We start from the raw sequence: 25,323 nt of genomic DNA, 5'->3' as shown, positions 1-25,323 counted from the left end.
GAGAACAATACACAGGTGGTCAGGGGACCTGGGCTCTCATTCACCCAGTTTAGCACTATGTGCCCTTGACCTTGCCGTACTCTGTGACGTGGCCTGGCCCAGCTCTCTCCCGTCCAGACTGAGTCTGTGGTGTTCACAGCTGCATCTGGCACTCAGCATAGTGCCTGGCACACAGTCGTTGCTTCATAAATACTCATTGAAGGACCTCTGTGCCAGGGTTCTGAGGTTCTGTGACTTGGTCTTGTCCAGGCAGACCTGCGGGGCACACCGAGGGACAGAGAGGGGAATGACACTGAAGAGCAATGCACTTCCCATAAATGATGTTGTCTAACTCTTGCAGCTGCCCGGTGAGCTGGGCTTTCCTTTGCCGATGAGGAAGGTGACGCTGGAAGGTTACATGACCTGCTCAGGCCTCACACCCAGACCGCTGGCTCCAAATCTATTGCCCTCCCTGCTGTGTCCAAACTTTCCTTTGCTCTGAGAATAAACCCTAAGTCTTTGTAGCCTTTGAGGTCCTGCATGATCAGGCCCAGGACCCTCTCCAAGTTCACTGTCCCCTGAGTGAGAACCACACTGCTCCTTTGACAGTCTAGACTTACTCCCGCCTCTGGACCTTCGCAGTCGTTTCCTCTGCCTGGGAAGTTCATCCTTAACCATCCAGGTTTCAGCTCTGACATCACCTTCTCAGAGAGGCCTCCCTTGCCCACCCGAACTAAAATAAGTGTTTTGTTTTCCTCATCCTCCACCTGCAGTGGCCTTGCACATCTGTGGCCTGTTTACCATCTGTGTCTTCCACCAGGGCAGGGATCTCTCCGCCTGGCTCACCCCTGAGGGCCCAGCACCTGGCTAAGAGTGTCTGTGGGTTAGATGGATCCATGCTTCGTGGCTCTGCCTGGATGTGTTTTGCTGGGAACTCCCATCTTCCAGGAAAAGCAGTAGGGGCTCTGGGACTGGTAGACAGGGAAGAGTGGTTAGAGGCAGGGATACGGTAATCTGGGGATAGAAGGTGCAACCTGTTCCCAGAAGCTGGATCCAAGAGAGGCTTAAAGCTGGGAGGCACCTTCCTACCCTAGTCCTCACTGCCCCCACCCCATGCCTCACACTCATTTCCTTCCCCGAGTCCGTCTCATTTGCTTTCCCTAAAAGCCGCTGGAGGAGCCAATATGTACGTGATGAATATTTCATCTCCTGAGCGTGGGCTTGCGGGAGAGCGGTGATCACCCGGGGAGGGAGCGCTGCTGCCCAGCCGTGCCTGGGAAGGAGGGGGCCTGAGAGGGGCGCTGGTGATAGAGTGTCAAAGATGCAGGTTCCAGGGCCCACCCCTTTGCTTCCCGGACACCCTTGGCATTAGGAGGCTCAGACCCGGTGGGGCAGCCCTGAATCTGGGCACCCATACTCTGTGCTCTCTGGGGTCCCCAGTCCTTCCTTGGGGTTCACCTCTGGCTAGGAGCAGACTTTGCCATTAGTTCTGAGGCTCAAGTTGCCCAAGCCAAAGATTCGACCGGCATAGCAATGGCCAAAGGTGTGGAGTCTGTCTTGGTTATTAGATACAGTGGCTTCTTAACTAGAACCCTGCAAATTGTCTCACCCGAGGGACTAAGGCTGGGAAACTGCAGGCTGAGAGAGGAAGAAGGGGGTAGATAAAGCACTGGGGAGTGGGGAAGGGTGAGGAGTGCGGGTAGTCAGTCTCTCCTAACCCCTCCACCTTGCTCTCCCCTCCCCTCGCCCATGGCCGCAGCATCCTCGCAGGTATGGTCCAACCCAGTGTCTCCTGCTCTGGAGTCTGGTGGTCCTGGATGCCAGTCTGCTCATCCTTTACCAGTTGAGTGACCTCTGACCCTCTCAGAGCCTCAGTTTTCCTATTTGAAAAATGGTGTCGGTCCACCTCTTGTCAGTGTGATTCGGAAAGGCCCACAGAGTTATGGGCACATAAGTCCTCACAGGATTTAGTGTTTGCACCCCCTACACACGTGCACGCACACACACGCACACTGCACACAAAGCACCACCATTACAGTTAATCTAGTGTCCACCTCTGGTAGGAAAACAAAGGAGCCAGGTTTTCTCCTCTCCCTGTACCTGACTGTCCCCTTGCTGCCCACCCCGCTCTATAACCTTGGGCCTCCGCTAAGGAACTGGGGTTGCGGAGGGAAGGAAGGCACCTTGCTTCCTGGGCCTCAGCCGGCCCGGGATCCAGATGACCCCTTGCCCCCAGCCCCAAACCTCAGTGGCCGGCTCCTGTCCCTCCCCCACTGGCCAGGAGCAATCCCATCACTCTCATCCCCACCCACCACATTACCCTCTGAATACTCTCATTATACCATTACTAATTAGGGCTGCTCAGCAAATTGGCGGCTGCATTAGAGGGAGACAGTGTGCGGGAGCATATGGCATAATATCGTATTAATGAACACTCTAAATTCAAACCCGGGTCAGCTGCTCGCTTCTCACCGGAGTCACCCACGCTAGAGGGAGGGAGGGGGGAACGCAGTCAGCCTCTCCCTCGCTCTCCTTGCCTCTCTCCAAACACACATTCCCCAGCATGGGCTGGGCTGGCAGAGGTGTTTATTGTGTCTGGCGAATGGGGAGAGAAGTAAGAGCCTGGGCTTCCCCAGGGTCTTCAGAAGGAGCCCCCTTCCCTGCTCCTGTACAGTAGACACTTAGTGTGGTTGGGAAAAATAATGATTAATAATAACCAAGCAGGGCCTGGAGCTAGACTTTTCACCCGATTATCTCTGTCTCCCAATGTCCCTCGGAGAGGGTTTTAGCACAGAGGGGCCAGCTGAGGGCCACAGAGGTCTGTCTGGGAGCTTTTTCGAGGTCACAGGGTGGCAGAGCTGGAGGGTCAAACTTGAGTCTCGCTGCTTTTTTATTTATTATAAAGATTTTATTTATTTATTTTTAGAGAGTGGGGAAAGGAAGGTGAAACAGGGAGAGAAACATCAATGTGTGGTTGCCTCTCATGCTCCCCCTACTGGGGACCTGGCCTCAACCCAGGCAGGTGCCCTGACTGGGAATCAAACTGGTGACCCTTTGGTTCGCTGGCCAGCACTCAATCCACTGAGCCACACCAGCCAGGGCAAGTGTCTCTGCTTTTGAAAGCACACTTTTCCCTCTCTGGGGGCAGGTGGAGGGAAGCTCAAGAAAACCCCAGCACAAGACACTTCTTCATCTCTGCCACTCTCGTTCCCAGTCCAATAGCACCCACAGAGCGCCAACGTCTCTGGTTTTACCAGGAGTGGGGCGATCCGGGAGGTCTGAGTTCACCCCCCAGTGAATTCAGAGACAGAACTCAGACAAGCTTTCTTATCTTCAAGTCCCTGGGGTGATGCTGAGAATTTGGCTTATGGAGCTCAAACTGGCAACCTGTGGGGGGAACACGGGTCCTTGCTTTTCTTCTTCTCCCTCCCTCTGCTCTTTCCCGTGTTCCTCAGAGGAACGCAGAGTGATGACTTCACAGTCTGGCCTGTGAGACTCGGAGGGGCTCTCCAGCGTGCCTGAGTCTTGGGAGGAGGAGGTGAGAGAGAGGTGTTGTGAGTGGGGGCCACGTTGGGGTCAGCCTGAGGAGGCCTCAAAGTAGAGGTGGGTCCCAACCAAGTCTGCTGAGTGGAATGGAAAGACCCAAACTAAAAAAAAAAAAATATGAAAAAGAGTTTGTGCCTCCATGGCGGTTGCAGGACTGAAAACCTTCCTTCTCCCCTCTCCCCAGACAGCCGGGGCAGGCAGGGGTTGGGGGAGCAGGGCCCATTGATGGCAGGCCTCAGCCTGTCTAAGGTGTCCTGGCTCTGACCAGTGTGAACCTGAAAGGTCCTCCCCATGCCGTCCAACTTGCCATCTGCTGATGTCAGTGACCCTCTAACAGAAACAGGGCTCCTGAGCTCATCATTCCTCGTTCCACCTCCAAAGAAGGGCTCTTCCATTCCTCTGCCTGCGGAGCCCAGAGCCTGGAGTGGGGGACCGGGCTGGTCCACTCAGGCGTGGGCCGCCCGGCTCTGCCCAGGCTCATCCTTGCCCTGCTGAGAGGGCCCTCGACTTTGGCCTTCTCTGGAAAGCCTTCCCTACGACCACAGAGCTCTTGGCATCAAGTGTCTTCGAGACTCATTTTATGTAGTGTCCCCAGTTGAGGACAGTCTCTCTCTCTCTCAGAAGGGTGGGGTGGGAGAGCCCATCCAGATGCCAAAACAAACCAGACAACCCCTCCGACTTCTGCCTACCCCACCGCCACTTAGGGAGCTCAGCACCCGAGGATGAGGCCCCCTGTTCGGTGCTTCCCCATGCATGGGTGCTCTCAGCTAGGAGTCACGGTGGGCTTCAGCGCCAAGGGAGACACAGTGCAGACCTCTTCTGGCACCTTCTCTGGCTTTACTCTTCGTGAATCCAGTTCCCAACACCGTCCCTGTCCTCCTCACCCACGCTGTGACAACCAGAGGGTATTTCTGGTGCCTGAAAGGGTAGACACATTGTTTGGGGGACCCCTGTTAGAGCACTGGAGCCCCCAGAAGCAGTCCCTCCTTTCCCGAGTCTGACCGGGCCACAGGGCTGCTCTCCACCTCTGGGTGTGTGTGCGGTGTCTGGGGAAGAGGGAGGGATTAGCAGTGGTGTCCTGCTGACGGTTGTTAAGCGCCCCAGCCTGGAATCAGGGAGAAACCGCCTGAGTTCTAATGTGCTTGTTGCTGCAGGGCTCCTCTTCTATTCCCTTTTCCATCTGTGAAATGGGTGTGTTCAAGTAGCTAAGCCAGGACTGGGGGAGGCTTCTGTGAAAGACCCCCTGCTGAGGCACGAGGCTCTGACGAAGCTGAGCTTCACCCTTCTCGTCCCCAGTCGGCTCCATGGAAAGAAGGAGCGGCCCGGATAAGCGACTGCCCCTCGCCTGGGCTATTGCACACGTGTGGAGACTGGGGTACCCCCACACTGCTGCCCCAGACTAGAGGTGAGGGGCCTTAGAGGACCACCAGGAGGCACAGAAGGCCCGCTTCCCCACAGAGCTGCACCCCCTGGGAGCTGGGACCTGTCAGGACACTGGCACAGGACGGTCCCCAGTGCACATGCCACCCCCCCGCCCCAGCCACCCTGCCCCAGCCCATGCCTGGTGCTCCGCCGTCCCTGAGCTCTGCCCACTGCCACTCATGTTGCTGCGGTTGTGGGATCATTTTCTTTTGTCTCTAGAACCCCCAAATCCTTTCCTTCCTCCCCATAGCTCTCTCAGCAAGGGAGCCCAGGAGGAGTAAATAAGTGTTACCCTCCCCACCCCCGCCAGCCCTGACCAGCCTGGAGGAACAAGGGGGTGTCATCGAGCTGTGGATGCCAATTACTTAATGCACCCTCTCCAAACCATAGCCACCACTAACCCCCCTCCTCTCCCAGCTGGAGCCCCTACCCCCTAGTAGGGGAGTAAACAAGCCCAGGAAAGGTGTTGGCTGGTGTCTGGATTCTAGAAACAGCTTGTCAGGACGTGCCTGGGTGGGGGGACAACCCCCCACTCCATCTCTCCAGAGGCAGTAATGCGGCTCTGTGTCAAGGCATCAGCTGTGTGTGTAAAACCGAGATTTCCAGGAGGTTGGACCTGTTCCCCAGTGAGCAGGGGCTGAGCCAGAAGGGAGCGGAGAGGTCGTTTCCTCAGAAACTAGAACTTGGGATCCAGAGACGTGGGCTCACTGGCCCAGCAGGACAGAGCCCCAGGTCTGGGTAAAGTGCACTTTCCACAGGGGACCCCTATTGCTAGGGTTCTGTCTAGGGCCGCCCTAAACAGCAGAACCCCAAACTCATACTTAGCACACAGTCTTGTCCCATTGGTCCTGTGTCAAGGGCAAGAACAGGACCAGCTACATCATTTGGGGTGCCCAGGGCAAAATGGAAAAGCAGGGCCGCTTGTTCAAAATGATCGAAACTTCCAAGACAGCTCCAGAAGAACATTAAATTGGTAAGCTGTCTGAAGTGGGGTCCTGGGTATGCATCCCCAGCCCTTAAGCCTGGCCCTGGTCTGGGACTGGGGCAGTCCACTCTCTGCAACTATGAAGGCTTTGGGGAGAATCCCTGTGTACTTTCTAGAAGCCTCCCTGCCTGGAGTCAGGGTTCTACAACCACAGCGGCCCCACCGCAGCCCCTGCCAGGTGCAGTCCACCTGGCCGACTCCCAGAATCGGGGAGCTGGGGACCGGATTGGCTCTGGCAGAGGAGCGACACAGGGTCTGGCGTCTAAGGGAAAAGCCGCCCGGAGCCGAGGCCTTGTGGGTTTCAGAAGAGTGCAGAGGCCAGGGTTTCCTGGGGGACGGTTCAGGGGGGTGCTTCTTCAATGTTGCCGTGTGTCTTGTAGCGGGCATGGGCCACACAGGTGTCATTCCCTCCGTGGGCACCGCATGTGTACATGATGCCTGTGCCTGGTGTTGCTGATGGGCACGAGCCGCACACACACCTGCGTGTGCACGCAGGGCCCAGGGACGGGGGGGCTAAGCTCACCCTCCCTGTGCCTGCTGCCCCCACCGGTGCCCCGGCCTCTGTTATGGAGGGCACGTTCCTATCCTCGGGCATTCTGCATTGGAATTCAGGCCCTTGCCAGCCTGTTCCCTGCTTGCTAACTATAAACTATCTGATTTATATTCATTAACCAGTACTAGACAGCGGCAGGCGCAGCAAACTTCAGTGGGGGACATGCCTCCATCGACAGGCGGACTGCATTTCAGTTAATTAAGGGGCTGTAATTGTTGTCCAGGACAAGGGTCCCCAGGGCACAGGCTTTGTAAATAACTACCCTCCACCGCCCCTCCTCTCACCCCGCTCCTCCCTCCCTCCAGCCCTCCTTCCCAGGCCTCAGGAGCCAGGTAAAGGGAGCTGGGGCAAGAAAGAAGACTGAGTGGGTGGGGGTTGAGGGCCCAGATGTGGGGGATGCCCTTCCTACATCGCTGCCCCAGAAAGGCCTCATTCCAGGGCCTGAGGTCGGGAGGGGGAGTCCTGGGCAGAGCACACTGGGGCTGGGCCATAGAAACCTGGATCTTACTGTTCACACTGGCTCAGTCCGGTGAGGCAAGACCCGCCCACGCATGTCCTCCGGTGCACAAACACACACACGTTTCCCCCCGCAGGCCCAGTTGTTCATGCTGTTCCCCCTTGTCTGCTGTGTGCCCACCCTGTGAGCTCAGCCGTGACACCGGGCACCGGGCAGGCTTTCTGGCACCTGTTGGACGTTGGGGGACTTGCGGGAGTCCAGCAGAAAGCTCACCAAAAAGGAGGTGTCACCTCACCAGCCCAGACAAGTAGAAGAGGAAAGGCTTGCAGCGTCTAATGAGGAAGGCTCGCCTCTTCGGAGCTCTCAGACTGACGGGAGGACCCCACTCTGAGAGGGGCATGGGGGCTCCCACTGTGACAGGAGGGAGGTTCGCCTCTCAAGGAAGTCTGGCTGTGACGTAGAGCAGGGTGCAGGGGCAGTCTGGCAGGACGACAGTCTGACGACCAGAGCAGCCGGTGTATACAGGTGTCGTGCAGGTGAGCGGGCAGTGCCTGAGAACATGACAGAGCGGGAGAGACCCCCTGGGAGAGGGGAGTCTTGAGCCAACGTTGAAATGAAAGGACGTCCCAACTCTGGGAGCCCATGAGCTTTGCTGGAGGCACGGGTCATCCCCCTCTTCTCTGCATAGATGTTTCCAAATGCCCACTATGTGCCAGGGATAAAATGGCAAATAAGACCTTCAGGTTCTACCCCAGATAACAAAGAGTGAGAGACAGTGTACACTCATATGCGCACATGCCTGTGTGTGCAGCTCACGTGCATGCATATGCGTGTGCTATGTGTACACAGTTTCCAAGTCTATTGAGTGCTGCTACATTTCAGACGCCCTGTGGTGGGGCCAGGAGAAAACAGCAAGCAAGACAGATAGTGTTTCCCTCCCCCTGGAGCTTACGGTGGCCCGTGTGTGTGTGTGTGTGTGTGTGTGCATGTGTGCACAAGAGCGTGCGGTACCTGGTCCAGCGTGTGTGTGCACAGACCCCTAAACCAGAGCTTCCTTCTGCCCACTCAGGACTTCAGCCAGGACTCACACTACTTCGTGACTGATCATCCCGTGGAATTATTCTCCACGGATGTTTGCACCCGTGACCACTTCTGCTCTCACCTCCCCACCTACCCGTGGCCGCGGGCCCAGGGAAGCCGCACAAGTTTGGTTTTCAGCTGCACTCGAGTCACTGAATAATCCCCGCAAGTCGGATCAGACTTGAGTGTTGCTCCCCCCACTTGCAGTTTAGGACTCCCCGTGCCCATCCTCCACCCCCCACTCCCACCCCCCACAGCCTTTAAAGTGACTGCTGATAAGATGCGCCTGAGAGTCGCTGTTTAACTTGGATCTATCCAGATAGAGTCCAGCAGAGAAAATAAGTTTCCATGTCCCTCTCCCCACCACCGCTCCCCCCATTTCCACCTATCAGCCCTTATCTGAAAGAAAAATTAGAAAGTTATTAGGAGTTTTATTAGGGGTGAGCAGGTTGGTAATGAAATTACATTTCAGCTCCTTCTCAGCCCCTGTAAGTATTAAGTGGTTTGATCAATGGTGTTCACACAATTAATTCTGCCTGATTGCGGAGAGTGACTGTATCGACAGCTGGGTCTCACACCTCGAACTTTGTCTCTTAGCCAAACGTGCCTTCAGGAGGCCTAGCGGGTGAGGGTGGCGGTTCCTGCCGCCTTCGCTGAATGCCACATTCAAGCTCACGTGATTATCTTTTTGTCTTTAAACTGAAAAGAAGTTTAGGTATCACACCCAAATTAAATTCTTAAATTTTAAACCGGGAGAGACGAGCTAACCGCACTCCTGCCTCCAGCTTGTTCGATGGCCGGCGCTCCCCGAGCCCCCGCACCGGTCCCCAGACCCAGACCCCTGCAGGCCTCCCTTCCTGGGGCAGGGCCGCCGTCCTGCCTCGGCCTCTCCTGCTGCCCTCCCAGGCCGGCATCCCTCTCAAATCTCCGCCGCTTTAAGTTAATCCACGGACTCTCGCTGGGTCTTCAGGGGATATGCCAGGCTGCTTGGTGCGGCCCTTTGTGAAACAACACTGCTGATGACAAAGGCTGTGTTCGCGAAGCCGGGAGCCTCCAACTGTGGGGGCCCTGCCCGGTGGGGTGAGTGTCCTTACTAGCACCCCCACCCCACTTCCCCGCAGCCTCTGGACACAGCACTGTAGCAGGGGCCCAGTGAGTCCCAACACCAGCACTTTGGCGATGCCTCCCATGGGGGACCCCAGGTTCACTGGTGGGAAGTGTTGTCGACAATGAGATGCTGGGAAAGGGGCGGAGGGGCAGAGAGAGGGGCTGGATAAACTAAAACTGAGGGGCGGGAGGGGTTATAGTAATAGCAGCGGCTACATTCTCCGAAGCCTCAGCAAGGGGCGTGTGATGTTTTACAGGCACGTGCTTTTGTGGCGTCCTCCCCCTCCCCCCGGAGAGTAGCTGGCCCTTCCTCCCCCTTCGGCAGGTGAGAAGACTGAGGCTCAGGGGACGGGAAGGTCTTTCGCAAGTGCCGCCCTACAATGACTCCCTAATGTCAGCCAATCCTTTTCACTTTACACGGTGCTTTCGTGTTCACCTTATATAACAGTGGTCACTGGGGAGCACACTATGAAATATGCAGATATCAAATTATGTTGTATATCTGAAATGTATATACTGTTATCAACCAATGCGACCTCAATAAATGTGACAAACGAAAAAACACAGCCGTTCCACCAAGCACCTAATAAGGAGCCCATCTTATAGATGAAAGTGAGGCTCAGCGCAGTTGAGAGACTTGTCTCAAGTCCTAGCGCTCCCCCTCGGTGGCAAAGGAAGGGCCTCAGAACTGAGGTCTGTTGCAGACGGAAGCCCAGCACCGTTCCAAGGGAAGAGCAGGGACAGACAGGAAAGGCCAGCACGGACAGACATCCAACCCGACACAGCGGAGACAGAACAAGGCGGGGATCTGAAAACGGGAAAGAAAGGCCCTCGCCTCCCTTTGCCTGTCTCTACTCAGACGTGGAGGGAAAAATCATTTTAAGCAGGTGCCTCGCAGCCTTGCATTTAAGAAAAATGCATGGAATTAAGTTCCTAAAAAGCTAGGAAAGCTGAACTAAACCGTCATTGGGCCTTGAAATGAGATTTTATGTTTTCCCTGTTCTGGGCACTGAGCCATCGATGGTGCCACGTGCCAGGCTGGTGAGTACCACTTGTTCCTCAGGGGCACCGGGGCTGGTGGCCGTCTGCCCAGCCTGGACCAACCTGGCTCTACCCTGGTGAGTGCCAGCTGCTTTTGGGCCCACCAGAGGGCCGGGCTCAGGAAAGCCACGGGGGAGTTCCAGCTCCTTGTTGCTCCGTGTGGTCCGCAGTGTGGTCCGCAGACCAACAGCATCCCCTGAGGGTTGTTAGCGATGCGGAGTGTCGGGCCCTGCCTACCAAGTCGAAATTTATACTTTCACAAAATCTGAGGGTGGTGTGTCTGCCTATCCCAGCTTGAGAAGCCCTGCTCTAGCTGAGGTATGAATAGATAAAGGGCAAGCCCAGGTCTCAAAGGCCCTTCTTCCCCCTACCCTGGGACACACACACACACACACACACACACACACACACACACACACACACTCAGGATTGCAGAGGCCTAACAATGTGTGGTCACAGGGAGGCCAACCCCCACCTGAATGGCTTGAGGTACCTGCCAGCCACAGCCAGAGAGGGCTGGGGTGGGTGAGTTTGTCTCCGTCAGCAGATCTTTCTAGAAGGAGAGTCAAGGTGCCCCTAGTTCTCTCCCTTCTCACATGAGGACTGAGTAGGAGAACGCAGTGTGCAGGGATGGCTGGGCAGGTGGCCAAGGCCACTGGGTTCACCTTCCCCAAAGGCACCGTGGTGGCTGTGGCCTGTCCCTGCCCCTCCAGGCCCTGCAGACCCAGAGCTGGCCCCAGAGGAAAAGGGGGTTGCTTAGGTCTCTGCCCCCAACCCAGGCCTGAAGCAGTTTGCCCTCCTCCCTGTCCCCCTTTTGGAAGTTTGCCTCCCCGGCTCCTGCCGAGGCACCTGCTCCTCCCCAGCCTTCTCCCGCCACCTGGCCCACAAGGCTGGGTCCTCCGCCGGCTCCCAGTGTGCCATCTCCTTAAAGGGACAGCTGCTCCGTATTTCTGCCAGTGTAACTACCCTGAGAACAGACTGAAAGGCCACAGTCTCCAAACGTGGGGAAGGGCCTGAGCTCCACCCTCAACCCCTGACAACTAGCCATCACCCAAACCAAGGGGTTCTCAGCCCTAACCACTCCCCTAAATCACCCAAGGATGCTGATACCTGCAGCTCAGCCCAGGCCAATTAAATCGGAATTTCTTGGGCTAGGTAGGAGGTGGGGGAGGCAGCCTGAGTACCTCACTTAACATGGATTGGCTTCTGGAATTGTAGCAAAACAATGTCTAACAAAACCAGTGTCGCCGTAGGCTAATGGGTATACACAAGAGTTACGTTCCTAGGCAGTTCGTCAACATTATGACAAAGTGATGTTAGTAGAGGACCTAATGTGTTTTTAAAATGTGCAGCCAGGGTCCAAAGAACCACGTAGCCAGTCCCTCAACCTCACTTTGCTGATGAGGAAGTGTGGCCCAGACAATGACCACAACACTATCACTGCATCCCGAGAACAGGGCTCACTCAGGTCTCACAGCAGAGCCAAGACGACAACATGCAGGCAACACAGTGGGGCCCTGAGCGCCGGCCGGTCCACCGACCCTGCGTCTCTGCGATCTTGGACAAGTCTCCTAACGCCTTGACAGTCAGTTTCCTCACTCATAAAATGGGGATAATTGTGTGTAAATGGTAGACTCGTGGTGAGAGTGCCTGACACGTGGAGATGATTAATAAAAAGTTGCCGAATGAATGAATGAATTTATACCTGGGCCATTTCCTGGGAGAGGCACCTGGGAATCTAAGCTCTGCAAACCAATCCCAAGAGAATCCTAGTTGTCCAAGTTTCAGACTTTTGAAACTTCTGCTGGAGGGGTGAGGGCAGGGGACCAGGCAGTGGGAGGCTTTTCCTGAAGGGGCAGAGTTTAGCCACATGGTTGAGGCCCCGGAATTTCAGGCCAAGGTGTGGGTACCTTGACAGAAGAATAAGTACTTCATTCATCTTGCAGCCGCCTCCTGCCCCAGCCCTGTTCCACTGGAATGGCTCTGGCCGCACTGTGGGGGCCGAGTGGGGGGGGCTGAGGTGCTCACCTTCCTTTCACCCCTCTTCCTTGCTGGAGCCCAGCCAGGGCATCTGTGGGGACTCCGAGATGCTGGCACGGCTGGCCACTTGGGCAGGGGAGCTGGACAGGCCCCCCCACCCCCACTCCATGCTGGCCAGGGTGAGGTCCGTTCAGCCAAGGAAGAAGAGGGGAGGGACCTCTCAGGTCTGGTGACAGGTGAGCAGCCTCCTCTGAGAGCTGGAGGAGGGCAGGGGGTGAAGGGAAGTCCCTCTCAACCTCCCCCACCCGTAGGCCCCGGCAGGCACCTTTCTACCACCACTCCCAGCCAATTTCCTAGTTCTCAAAACCTCTCTGCTTCACTGCCTGTGCTCCCCCTCTGACTAAGCTGCAGTTCCTGGGCTTCCTTCCCTCTCATTCCCTCGCCTCCCCCCCCACCCCCGGCCACGTCACCATAACCACCAGGGCCAGGGCGGCCTGAGCTGGGCAGGGCCCACTCTAATCAGCACCTCCATCGCTGCTTTGATGAGAAAAAGTCCTGCAGTTGGGGAGGTCAGACTAGCTGTACTGGGGCATGAAGGGGGCAGGGAGTATCTCCGGGATCTGAGTTGCCATCCTGGGGCAGGAGGGGGCACTGGCTTGTTTTCCTTCCTTGAGCAGGTACAAAGGAAGCCACATTAACACAGCCCGGCCTTTGAAGCTTACCTTTGACTCCTGGGTGTGAGCCAAGGGGCCTCAGATGCCAGTGCCCCCTCCCCAGACACCCTCCCAGCCCTCCAGAGATGCTGTTGTGGTTTCAGGTCTATGAGATCAAAGGGCCCCAGCCCTCTCCCCACTGTACAGTCAGAGCCCAGGGTTGAGGGTGACTGTCAGGGCAACATACACAGGGTCCCCTGCAGGGGTACAAGCTCAGATTTCAGGTGGCTCCAAAACCCAAATGCCCCCAGATGTGTGTGCGGCATCTCCGCACAGGGCTGGCCTTACATCTTTGCATTTGTTATTGTGTCCCGGGTCCCACTTTACAGGTGAGGAAGCTGACCGAGGCCTTGAAAGGCTAAATAACTTATCCAAGAAATTAGGACTGGAAACCCGGTCCCAGCTCCGGGTCTGTCTCCCCGCTGGAAAGCCCTATCGTCAGCCCAAAGATAGAAGAATATTTCCAGCTCCTGGTCACCGGCCCAGTTATATGCTTCAGTCCCCACAGCCAGCAGCTCAGCAAAGGCTACCCCTTTCCTACTTCAGAGTGCAGTCCCCTCAGCAGGCCACGTCCTGCACAGGCTGGATGGGAGGCAGCCGGGGCTCCACCACGGTGCCCAATTTTTGTTCTCCTCCTGGCCCATCAGCCCTCACTTTGCCTTTTCGTTTGCTGTATGGCAGCCAGGACTGGAGAGCTGGTGGTGGGATTGAGTGGGGAGATCCAGTCTGTCCACTGAGATCCCCTTTAGAATACTGGAGGGGTGGGAGGGGAGGGCCCCTGGGCAGGGCTCAGCTCTTTCCCAGGTTAAAAGAAGCAGAATGGAGGACCTCCCCCATTCCAGCGCGGTCAGCTGCCTCTCACCTGACCCCTCATCTGGCCTCTGCTTCCTCTCTTCCTCCCGCTACCGCTACCCCATCTCCTGGCCTCACCTCACTCCAGACTACCTGATCAAAGGCAAGAATCTGGGAGTCATTAATGATCTCCTCCTTCCTCCCTCCCTCCCTCCCTCCCCCTCTCTCCTCTCGTCCTCTCTCCCCTCTTCACCCCTCCTGGTGCTCTTCCTGCCAGGACACAAATAACTGTTCCCTGGGTGGCACCTGACTGGGTCGGAGACAGAAGGGCCTGCTACATCAGCTCCCTCATTTTACAGATGAGCAAGCTGAGGCCCAGAGGGTGACCTTTCTCAAGGTCACACAGCAAAGTAGTGGCTGACCTTTGGAAACCAAAATAATGAAGAGATTTTTGTTTCTCCCCTGGCAGAGGTGTTTCAAAACGGAAACACCATTAATCTGTAAAACATACACTTAATACAGATCAGCACCGTCCAATAGACCTTCTGCAATGGCAGCAATGTTCTGTGTCTGCACTGGACTGTAGGGCGGCAGTGACCACAGGTGGCTGTTAAGCACTGGAAATTGTGGCTGGTGTGACTGAGAAGGTGAACTTTTCATTTAATTTAGTCTAAATCTACATTGAAATAGCCTCAGGTGGCTACTGGCTGTCGAATTGGACATCTCAGTGCTGTTTGCTAACTTAGCCTCACTTCTTTCTAGATTTTCTTTTGCAAAATCCTGGTTATAGTCATCAAAGCTGACTTGGGGCTTTGGGTTTTGTTTTGGGGGCACCCTAAACCACTCAGTCTGTCTGTTGAGCAATCTTGTCCTGTCTGGAACTCACATTCGGGTCTGTAAAAGGTGAGAAACAGTACAAAGAAAGTGCTCCGCAGTGTCAGAAGAGGGACAGATCGAGTCCAGCGTGGGGCAGGAGAACCTCCTATGGGAGGGTTTCATGGAGGGGCTTTGAGGTGGGGTGTGGAGGCCATGGGAACAGCGAAGGCCCAGAGGCAGGCAGTGCAGGGCGCATTCCGGATCAATGTTCAGGGCGCAGGATGTGCAGAGACTCAGAGGACACAAAGATCTCCCGGTCCTCGGAGCTGCAGTCTCTTTCACCTTGCCCTGCTCTGACGTTGTTCAGTTTTCCAGGGGGGGCTGTGCTATGGTGGCCTTGTCTGCTGGGTACAAAGGATGCCTGTGGAAGTGATGGGAAGGGAAGGCAGGAAGGCCAAGGGCTGTGGGCCATGTGAACAGGGACAGGGAGTCAGTCCCAGGGCCCCCCATCTGCACTCTAACTCTGACGGGGACACCCGGAGGGCAGGACAGCTGCTGAGGCCATTCAGAGGCATAGCCCAAGGAAACTTAGTGTCCCAAACTCCCCACCCGAGTTGCTGCCCCAGGGTCCTCAGCGACAGCCTTCTCTTCAGAATGAGAAGACATTCCCTCCATGGTCATTTAAGAATTGGGGATCCAAAAGATACAAACAATTACAAATGAATATGGCAGAAAGAAAAAAAAAAGAACTTAACAGATGAATGGGCAAAAGATAGGAACAGGCAATTCATGGAAGAGGAAATGCAGATAAACGATCAATAAAGAGGAAAAAATAACCAATCCTCAACATATTGTATACCTTTAACTTATACAAGGTTATATGCCAATTATATCTCAACAGAGCTGGAGGAATAGAATCAGCCCCACAGGTAATCAGGATAATGTAATTAAGTAGTAATGTGTCACTGTCTCACATTATTAACAGTTTGGCAATACCCATGTGTTGGTGTGGATGCAGAGCAACCCAGACACCTTTGGGAGGGGACTGCACCAGGGCTGGGAGATTGTAACTTGATGCTACCTTTGGTGAGCCTTTGACAATACCTCATAAAATGAATGGTGCCGTACCCTATTGTGGGAGACTTCCATATCTGCTTTCCCCAGTGACCACACTTCCCAATGCCCATACCCTCCCACGCTAAACTCCGGCCTCGGCCATGTGAGTTTTGGTCAGTGAGTTATCAGCATGAGCAAGGCAAGCAGAGACTTACTAAGCACTGTGTGGCTTGTCCTTTGGAATCCCGAGACCACCGTGTTGTGTGGAAGCCAAAGGTAGCCACAGGGAAAGGCCACCGGAAGGAAACTGAGGATCACCTCTGACAGCTGGAACCGAGGCCCCACCCAGATGATCCCAGTTGAACTGTCTCAGGTGTTCACGATATCCACGCTGAGACCCCAGACATTGTGGAAAACAAGCAAGCAGTGGCCACCATGCCTGGCTTAAATTCCTAATCCACAGAATTGTGAGCTAACAAAGGGAATTTTTTTTAAAGATTTCATTTATTTATTTTTAGAAAAAGAAGAAGAGAGAGAAAGTTCAATGTGTGGTTGCCTCTTGCACATCCCTCCCCCCATCAGGGACCTGGAGTGCGACCCAGGCGTGTGCCTTGACTGGGAATCCAGCCAGTGACCCTTCAGTTCATAGACTGGCACTCAATCCACTGAGCCACAGCAGCCAGAGCAGGGATTTTTTTTTCTCTTCTTCTATGTGAGATGGTTGATCTTGAGCCTGCAGGGAACACCTGGCCCCAGACTTCTCCAAGTCCACATTTCTTTGCCTCCAGTTCTTATGTGTCCAAAGACAGGGAACCACAGACACACTTCTGAAGAAGAGTAGGGATTTTTTTTAAGCCACTAAAAATTTTGGGGTGATTTATGATGCAACAACAGAAAAGTGAGAGGCCTGTCATCTAGCAATTCCATTCCTAGCTCTATGTCACGGAGAAACCCTCGCGAGTGTGCACAAGGAGATACGTGCAGGGTGCTTATCACAGCCTATGGGAATGAGGGCTAAGCCGAGGCATGTGTCTTCGTTCAGTGCAGATGGCACAGGGCCACGTGGAACAAGGAGGCGAGCACCAACAACATGCTGAACACAACGCTCAAGGTGCAGAAGCCTACATACAGGACACGATTCCTCTAGTGTTAGAAGTGTGCAAACCCACACAACATGGTGCTTCCGAGTATGTCGCCTGTCATGAAACTTGTGTGGGAAGAGTAGACTCTAAATCCTGGAGGGTGGTTACCCCCTGGGGAGGGAGGCAGGAGGAGAATGAGACTCAGGAGGAACAGACAGGGGTTTGCTTTGTATCTATAATGTTCTGTTTCTTAAAAAAAAATATAAATCTGGAGCAAATATGGCAAAACATTATGATTTAACAAAGCTGGGTGGAAGACACATGGCTGTTCATTGCATTAGTGTTTATAGTTCTCTCCGTATGAGAAATATTTTACAATAAAAAGAGGTAATTTAAAAAATAGGAATGGAGGTGGGAGGTTCTGAGTGGTGAAGGGTGATTTAAGAGGACGTAGAAACGAAGAGATGGTTCTGCTGCCTCCTAGGCCTGGTCCGTCTCCCCCTCCGTAGCATTTCTGCCGCTGGGTTCTTCGAGTCTTCCCCGTGTCCTGAGCATGGGGCACCCTTTTTATTAAAAGAAAACAAGGAGACTTTGAATAGTTGAGCTGCTACAGCCAGCAGCAGAGAGGGTGTGGGGAAGCAGACTGTCTGTGGGGAACGTGACCAAGACTTCAGAGACCTGAGCTTGGGACTCGACTCTTTCACTGCTCCTGTATGACCTTGCACAGCTGCCTTATCTGCAGTGTGAGATTAGTGGATTAGTTCAGGGATTGTCAACTGGCAGTTCTGTCAGAATCCGCACTCAGGGGCCCCCCACCCCCAGCCAAGGTGACCAGAGTCTGTCCCCACAAGGGAAGGAAGACCAGGCGTCGAAAGATCCCTAGGGACTGTGGTACCCGCTCCTGCCTGAGAAGACCTCTCAGAACCCACTGGTCGCAGCATTGTAGGAGTCTATGATGTGGCAGGCTCTGTCCAAATTCTGTTAGGGTTGTCAAGAAAATTTAGAGGGCACATCTATGTTGTCCACTGCACATATTTCTCTGACTGATCTATCCATCCATGCATCCATCCATTTACTGAGTACTTACTATGTGCCCAGCACTCTGCAAGGTGTTGGAAACTCAACAGTGAGTAAAATAGACATTAAAAAAAATCAGCACATAAATCTCAGACTCAGTTCTAAGGACTTTACATGTATTAACTTATCCTTATGACAGTTCTATGAAGTAGGCACTCGTACTATCCCATATCACAGCTGGGGAAACTGAGCAGTTAAGCATCTTTTCCAAGACCAGCAGGGTGAGTGGCGGAGTCAGGATGCAGGTAAGCACTCGGCAGCACCACCCTCCGCAGCCTCCCTGACCTCCCGCTCAGCGCCCTCTTCCTGGGCTTTCTGCCCACATGTCCCTACACAGAGAAGCACCTTTCTCTCACCTCCTACCTCCTACCTCTCACCTCCCACCAGGCCCAAGGCCTTTCCATGAGGCAGGGAGGAGGGACTGTGAATGACACAGAGGCCAAGCAGACCTGACATGTGTTGGAGGCCAGGAGCTTCACCCTTTGTGTTTGTGAGGTTGGGGAGGACCACTCAGCTCTTGGACTCCTATGGGAAGGATGGAGCCCTGATTTCCAATTGGTAGAACCTGGGGGGAAGGTGGGAAGAGCTGGGACCTATAGGAGATGGGCGGGATAGGGCAAGATTGGCCCCAGAAGGGCCTCAGACATAGTAACTACCATGTACTCAGTTTCTGGTGGTGATGTGAGAGTCCTTAACAAATCTGATTTCATCTCCACAAACTCCGCTAAGGGAAAAGTTACTCCTATTGTAGAAATGAGGAAACTGAGTGCACAGGGGCTGGTTAACTCTCCCAGTTGCCGAGCTGGGATCTGAACCCAAGCTCTCTACCTGCAAATACTTGTGATCAGAGCCAGGAACTGTTCCAGGGGCCCAAGGCAGCAGTGAGCAGGGCAGGCCAGTTCCTGCCCTCGTGGAAAGAGCCAGACAGGAAACCAGGGAGCAAGTGACTCTTGTCATTTCAAGTAGTGACAAGTGCTGTGAGGCCAGTGAATGTGAGGACTATGTCGGAGAGTGCCTGAGGGACTTCCATTTCTTATAATAGGATGAAGTGGATGCCTGCAACCTTCCAATACAAACCACCTACAAAGGCTGGGTAAAATATAACAGATGCCCAATACAGACAGGCACAAGTACAGCGACAGAAAATGGAGGGAAAGCATCAGGCGTGGGACGGGGCGTGGCTCTCCACCATGGGGAGCAGAAAAACCCAAGGCGATAATGAACTACAATGAACCCAAGCTCCTATCAGCCTGAGGGTTGAGATAGAGATACATCCTCTCAGGAGGGACTAACCTCCAACTCAGGCATCCAGTATTCTCATAAATAAAGCTATCTGAGCAGGAGTCCATGCTTCAGACTATACACTGAACAAGGAAATAAGCAACCGTGAGTGAGAGTCTGCCAAAACAATGAGCCCCAGATTTTGGTCCCTGTGAATTTTATCTCATGCAGTTATCAGAGAACAAAAAATATATATGTATATTTAATGTGTTTAAAGTGATAAGGGAAGGAATTAAATACATCTAAAGAAGTCAGTATTGGATCGGTGGTCAAGGATCACCTAGTGAGGAAAAGATTTTTAAGATAAGATTTGAACAAGGAGAAGGAGCCAGCCATACAAAGGAAACAGTGAGTGCAAAGGCCCTGAGGCAGGGCTAAACTTAGCCCATTGAGTAGAAAAAGCCAGTGCTCTGGCTGGGATGACCTTGAAGGAGTGTGGTGAGAAAGATGGGAAGGGGCCCAGGATCTTGGTGATGGGCCCTGTAGGTCCTAGGAAGAAGCCTGGATTTTATTTTAAATGCAAGGGGAAGTCCTCCAGGCTTTAAGAAGGAGATTTACGTGGTCCAATGTGCATTTTTAGATCACTTTGATCACCTTGTGGGGAAAGGTTGGTGACAGTGTCCATGTTAGAGCCTAAGATTTCAACTCTAATCATCCCTAGAAGAAACTCCTCACCCAGAGAAGGGTTCCAGGGGAGTAAATGGGGAGTAAGTGTGTGAGATGGGTGTTGGGGTGGAAGCTGAAGGGGGAGAAGCTATTGACCAGCGAACAGCCAGAGAGGCAGAAGTAAGGAGCTAAGCCTGGGGAGGCCACTCTGACCAAGCCCCATCGCCCAAATTAGTGACCGAATTCATTGATTCATTCATTTAGTAAGATAGCAATCCTCTTTAACCTCTGGGGACAAAGAGGTGAGAGGCCCAGCCTCTGCCCCCAAAGAGTTTAAAATAAATAAACAATCACAAACCCATGGGAAAGGTTCTGAGCCTGGGAAAGCCCTGGGAGTACAGAGGAAGGGTGAGGGCCTCTTCGCAGGGAGGGACATGTTGGGAATAATTTCTCAGGGGAGGGGTCATGAACTGCTCCTCCTCCCCACCTCCCAGGACCTGATACATCTCCCAGTGAACCTTTTTGTGCTTCTCCCTATAAAAGGCAGAGTGTGGGTGGTTGTATTGCTCCCAGAGATGCCCCCACCCTGCACTGGAAGAACTTCCCTGCAGTCCCCTGAGAAAGGAAGAGAGGAGACAGTGGTGGCTAATGACAATAACCACAAATCTTGGATATGGGTCTCTTTCACTTCCATTCCCTTGTTTAATGATGTCAGTAGGGCAGGAATCACTACCCCATTTCACAGATGAAGAAACTGAGGCCCACGAAGGCCCTGAATAGACACTTCTCCACAGGAGACACACAGATGGCCAATAGATGTATGCAGAGGTGCTCAATGTCACTAATCATCAGATAAATGCAAATTAAAACCACAGTGAGTTATCACCTCACACCTGTCAGAATGGCTGTCAGCAGTAAATCAACAAAAAAGTGCTGGCGAGGATGCGGAGAAAAGGAAGCCCTGTGTACTCACTGTTGGTGGGAGAGCCACTGTAGAAGCAGTATGGAGATATCACAAAAAATGTAAAATGGAACTGCCTTATGACCCAGTGATTCCACTTCTGGGAATTTATCCAGAAACACTAATTTGAAAGAACATAAGCATACTTATGTTCATTGCAGTGTTATTTACAATCGCCAAGATCTGGGAGCAGCCCAAGTGTCCCTCAGTAGATGAATGGATAAAAACCCTGTGGAGCATTTACACAGTGGAATACTACTCAGCTGTGAAAACTAAGGAAATCTGACCCTTTGCTACAGAATGGATGGACCTGGGAGCATTATACCATGTGAAAAAGCCAGTCTGAGAAAGACAAATACCATGTGATTTCACTCATATGTGAAATCTAATGAACAAAGTGAACTAACAAGGGCAATGGGGACAGACTTACAGATAGAGAGCAGGCCGACAGTCGTGGGAGTCTCATGTTGGTTGTCAGGGGTGGTGGCAGAGGGGCTGAGCAAAAAAGAAAAAGAGACAAAACTCTCGGACACGTGCAACAGTGTGGTGGTTGCCCGGGAGAAGGCGGTTGGAGGGAGGCAGAGGAGAGCATGGGGGGGGGGGGGGGGGGTAAATGGTGACGCTAGGAGACTTGGCTGGAGAAGGTAACCCCACCATGCAGTGTACAGATGATGAGTTGCCAAGTTGTGCACCTGAAATGTGTATAATTTTGTTAACCAGTGTCGCCCCAATAAATGTGCATTCGATAATAAAAAAGGAAAAGAAAGAAACTGAGGCCCAATGAAGCGAAGTCCCTATCCAAGGCCTCCCAGGGAAGGGGTGGCTGGGCCCCCAGGACTGAGTCTTCTGTTTCAGTGCTCCTGAGTGGATCGGCCACATGTGGCTGTCCTCTGTGCCCACCACCCTCACCCCCCAGTCCCACTCGGGCCCAATCGCCCTCAGCTCGCCACCAGGGCCCCCAAGAGCGAGAGGCAGTGACAGCCGAGTGTTGGTCGAGAGCAGGGAGACTCAGGGCAGCCACACCAACATCCCTGGCTGGTCACCCCAACTTCTCCTCCAGTTCCCAGGAAGAGTCCCCTGGAATGGGGTGCATGAAGCCAACTTTATAAAATTCTCCACAACCAGCCAAGCGGAACCTATTTTCCCTCACAATGCAATTAACGGCACCAACATTTACAAAATATGATTACAAGCGCTTTGGTTAAGTAGAGGAAAGTATATTAGATAGCAGCGAGGGGTTGATCTTAATGTGCATTTTTTCGAGAGACTTGCATTTTCTTTGTGCAAATAAAGAGGCCCTAAATTCTCCATAGGCACTAAAATCAATGCAGTGGAACCATGATAACAAACACGGGCTCCACTTTTTGCTACATCCCCCAATTAATTAAGCCTTTCACGGGCATGTAATTAGGAACATTAGCAAGTCATAAAATTGCCGTGAGTCTTTAAATTATGTGCTGGCCCTCAGCAATTTGTTTTTAATTCCTTCTGAAGACAATGGCACTGCGGGGCCCAATAGATCTTCATAGCGCCTACTGTGCTCTGCTTTACTGTGGGCGGGCGGGCCAGCCTGCCGGGGCTCCCCTCCGAGCCGCTGGGGTGTCCGACTTGGGTTCCCAGGGCCCGGGGGTGCTGCGTGACTCCAGCTCGCTCTTTCTTCCCACTTTCCTCCCACTTTCCTTTATTTCTCCCTTCTTCCTCCCATCTCTCTCTTCCTTCTCTTTTTGATTTCTTTATCTCCTTCTCCTGTATTTCTTTCTCTCCTTCCTCCACCTCCTCTGCCCTTACTTTCCCTCCACTCCCTCCCTGAGCCACAGCGCCAGGGCTCTCCTTCTCCTTCCCATGCTCCCTCAGGGGCAGGCTGGGCACACAGGGCCGCTTCCCCTCCCCCACTCTCTTGCAGGACCCAGCTCTTGGCTTCTCCTCAATCCCCAACCCTGTTGTAAAGGACCTCAGAGGCCATCTAGCCTGACCTGCCACTTTTCTGATTTGTGGCATCAGTCGCACTCCTTGGGAGCCAAACCCCGAAGCAACCTGGAGGTGTTGCAGGGAATTCGGGGCAGAGGTTATGACCCCACTAGCACCGGCCTTCCTCCTCTGGGGGGAGGGGAAGGGGAGGCGATGCATGGGGCTGTGGTGTTTGCCTTGCTGGCAGAATGCTCCCTGAGAGGCCTCTCACTCACTGCCAGGGCTCCCCGGGACCTAAGGGAGTGGTGAACCCTGCTCCCCAATCCTGCACTAGCTAAACTCCCCTTTCCTGCAAAACTGTTGCTCTTCCAAGCCTGCAGCCACCAGTATCAGGACTTAGGGGAACTAGGGCTCTGTGTTCAGACCTTCTAGATCTGGCCCTGCCCTTGTGTCTTCCATCCAAGCCTGCCTTTTCTGCCAACCAGAAGTTTCTGACTTCTGAATGGAGACCAACTAGATCTTGATGTAGAGCCTGGAGTGGCAGGTCCATTGGCACCGTCCAGCTCTTCTCCAGGGTTTGCTGAAATTCTGGGTAGCGGACAGCTGACTCCTGGCTGGGAGCCCCTTCCCCTTCCTCTGTACTGTCAACATCCCCTCCTCACTCCTGGAGATCACAAGGCTTTAGGGAAATCATGGAAACTCCAAGGTTTAGGCCTGGGAGGAGCATTACGAAAGAGCACACTGAGGTCCCTGCCAAGCCAAAATCCAGGAACACAAGATCTGCTTGCTCAGCAGCCAACCACTATAGCCATCTGTTGTTCAGCCACTGTGGGGTCTGAGGCTCCTCTGCTTCTCAGTCTCTTCGGAGCTTCTGCTCTCTCACCGAAGACCAGCTCTTTCTCTGTGCTTTTCTCAAGTGCAATAGACATCACTCATGCTCAGTGGTGTTTTGGGTTCTGCTTGCCTTCTGAGCACTCAGGAAGATTATACTTCCTGCCCCACTGAGAATAGGCGTAGCAGTGTGACTTGGTTGGGCCAATGAGATGTGAGCAGAAGTGGTATTTATCACTTCCAATAAATACGACTATTTAAGAGCCTTCTTCCCCAAACCCCTTTCCAGCACTTGTCGGTATGGAGGTGCCGTGGAGGAGCAGGCCTAGAATACTTGGTCCACACATGGCGGCAGCTGCTCTGAAGAGTTGCCCAGACCCAAAGAATTTGCATGAGCAAAAAATAGATGTTTGTTGTGTTAATCCATTGAGATTTGGTGATGTTTGTTATCGCAGCGTAACCTGGCCTGTCCTGACTAACCCACCAAGAAAGAGCCTCTGACTGGCCCTAATATTTCTGCCCAGGCCAGGCTGTTCGTTGCACTGGTGTGGGGCTCAGTTGCCTTTGGGTCAAAGGCACACCCTGCCTGCCCCAACCAGGGAAGACAGTTTTGCAATTTGTAACTTTCTCATACTCAACAGAATAAATGTTTAACTTGTTTTGGCTGACAAGATCCTCAGTGAGGTGGCCACTGCTGACCCCTCCAACCACACCTCCTGCTAGTCCCAGTCCTGTTTCACGTCTCCAGCTCAGACACACTGAACTTCTCCTCATTCCCTCATCACGTCAAGCTTTCTCACAAACTGCCTTTTTATATGTGGTGTTCCCTTGGCCTAAAATGCTTTTTCATCCACTTTTCCTGAGGAGAGTCCACTGATTTTTAAAGTCCTAGGTCAAGTATTATCTGTTCTTTCAGGCCTTTTCCGGTCCATCCTGATCTGTGTCCCTCATACTGTGCACACACAGCAGGTCCTTGAATGACGTCTTTTTGGTCAGTGTTGCTTTGTTATGACGTTGACGAGATGCCTTCGGAATTTGACTCTTGTTTATATCAATTAGCCTATGGTAACATTGGTTTTATCCTATGTCGTTTTGCTTAAAGTCGCAGCACCTAAGGACAACATTGAGACCTTAGGGTACTTCTGCCGAGGACTTATCCTGTGAACTTGCTCTTATCTGCTTGTCTGTCCTCATGCTCAGTCCCCCTGGACGAGAAGGTTCTCACGACATGACCAGCACCTCAGTCATCACTTGGTCTCCCCTCTCACTCCAACTCATTGTCACCAACACTTTGCTGACAACAATCACAGTGAGGCTGACATTTATTGATTGCTTACCCCTTCCCTGCACTGGGCTACACACCGTACCTAGCTGGTCTCTGTGGACACATGCTGTGTTTATCTTCGTTTTACACCTTCTGGAGCCTCTACTTTGTACTGCCTCTCCTTGTGGTCCTGCGGTTTCTCAGTAATACTCTGTGGAATGAATGACTGTTGTCTGCATGACACAAATGAATGAACAAGTGAATCCTGACTTATACACAAAGAAGAGGCTAGGACTTCATGTAACAGATGTGGGAAAGCACAACTCCTCTGCCAGTCACCTGTGCCTGCTTTATAACCTGCCCAGGCAGCTGTGAGTTTGTCTGTGGGGAGTCCGTGAACAGTCAGGGGTGGCCCCAGTGGGAAGGACACACAGCTCCCTTGAACTCCCCCGACCCCCGGGCTGGCACATGCAGGCATTCCCTGCCCACAGCCAGCAGCCCCCTTGGAGACTTCTAGCCCCAAGCAGGGCCCACCCACTGGCATAGCACCAAAGCAGGCAGAGAGCCCCAGGAGCCCAGCCTGCAGGGCCCATTCGGAGGTGGCTGCATGCCCGTAGGGACGGGATGCTGTGATTGGGAGCCTGGCGAGCGGAGTCTAACCTTGAGTAAGTGTTCTGTTGTTGTCATCCGCAGATCTAACGCAAAGCCTGCTGAGAATACCTGGTAGGAGCATATATTATACCCAGCGCATTTTATCTCACACACGCGACCCTGCCCATCACGAGC

At 53.4% G+C, this 25,323-nt stretch overlaps 1 non-coding gene across 1 annotated transcript; it reads right to left on the bottom strand.

Annotated features, from left to right (window-relative positions):
• Nucleotides 1-16,235: 16,235 nt before the first annotated feature.
• Nucleotides 16,236-16,365, bottom strand: LOC119062726 (small nucleolar RNA SNORA38). The gene has a single exon (XR_005085029.2). It is a non-coding gene; the product is annotated as a small nucleolar RNA SNORA38 (small nucleolar RNA).
• Nucleotides 16,366-25,323: the final 8,958 nt, after the last annotated feature.

Source organism: Artibeus jamaicensis, unplaced genomic scaffold, assembly GCF_021234435.1.
Source record: "Artibeus jamaicensis isolate MK-2021 breed Jamaican fruit bat unplaced genomic scaffold, CSHL_Jam_final contig_1998, whole genome shotgun sequence".
NCBI classification, from domain to species: Eukaryota; Metazoa; Chordata; class Mammalia; order Chiroptera; family Phyllostomidae; genus Artibeus; species Artibeus jamaicensis.
This window is presented reverse-complemented; position numbering and strand designations above follow the sequence as displayed.